General features: G+C 37.2%; 1 protein-coding gene across 1 annotated transcript in view; it reads left to right on the top strand.

Moving 5' to 3' along the window:
• Nucleotides 1-1,026, top strand: part of THADA (THADA armadillo repeat containing) — a 152,746-nt gene that overhangs the window by 116,651 nt on the left and 35,069 nt on the right. The window lies entirely within an intron of this gene.

Here is a 1,026-nt window from a genome sequence, read left to right as displayed (position 1 = left end):
TGGAGAAGGTTGAACTCAAGGCACATAAGTATTTCAGTCTATGTGGGTGTGAAATAGGACCATTGATGACTTTTTTCTTTATTTTGTGTCTACATTGCCAGCTCTGCTAAAGCCTGAAACCCTCTGGTATCACAGATGGCAGTGGCCTCTGTTCGCTCCAGGAGGTGGCCAAGCACTAAAGAAGGTTCTCAGGCTGTGCTGGGCCATGTGGACAAGGTTGCACCAGTGTAAATGGCTGAAGTGTCACAGTTCCTGGGCTGATACAAAGAGGGGTTACAGTGCAGCTCCTTTGTTTTCTTACCTATGTTAACTGTTCAAAATGAATAAGAATAGGAAAAGTATCCTAGGTTTTTTAGTAAGTAAATTCTTTAGACTGATACACACAGGACAAATCTATTTATCTTGAAGGGTCATCTTCCTAATAGCAATTTTTTTCTGACTAAAACTATGAAGGCATGAGAGTTTCAATGTTATCAGAATGGCCTCTGTCATCTTTTCTCCTGATTTCAGTTGCAGCTGAGTAGTCTGACAGATAGCACTTTGTTCAGTCTGGTCTCTGATTTTAGAGCTAACTATCCACATTTTTTCCCATATATATTTAATAGTTTATTTGTGTTAATAACTTTCTGCAATGGTAGAAATGGGAAGCTTGTACAATTTGCAATATTGTATTACTAGCTTGATTGAAAGAAATATGTACCAAACAGATGTAATTGGTAAAGATTGCAGGCAGTCTGCAAGGTGCTGTAGCATTTTTTAAGTTGTTTGAAACTTCTAGCTCATATGTTGATCATAGTTCTCAGAAAACTTTGTGTCCTTGTTTCTTTTGATTTAAATATGAGTGTATGTGATATCTAGCAAAGCTTTTTTATAATTTGGAATCAGTTTAAAATGAAGGAGAACTCTGATTTTCATGCCTGAATTTACCTTATGATACCTTTTGCATACCTGGTATTTGTCAGCTTCATGGTCTGGAGCAGATGGCAACATCATCTATTTGTTCACTTTACGAAGTGTTACTCTCAT

Source organism: Geospiza fortis, unplaced genomic scaffold (genome assembly GCF_000277835.1).
Source record: "Geospiza fortis unplaced genomic scaffold, GeoFor_1.0 scaffold41, whole genome shotgun sequence".
Taxonomy (NCBI): domain Eukaryota; kingdom Metazoa; phylum Chordata; class Aves; order Passeriformes; family Thraupidae; genus Geospiza; species Geospiza fortis.
Note: the sequence above shows the minus strand (reverse complement) of the source record. Positions and strands in the feature narration are given on the sequence as shown.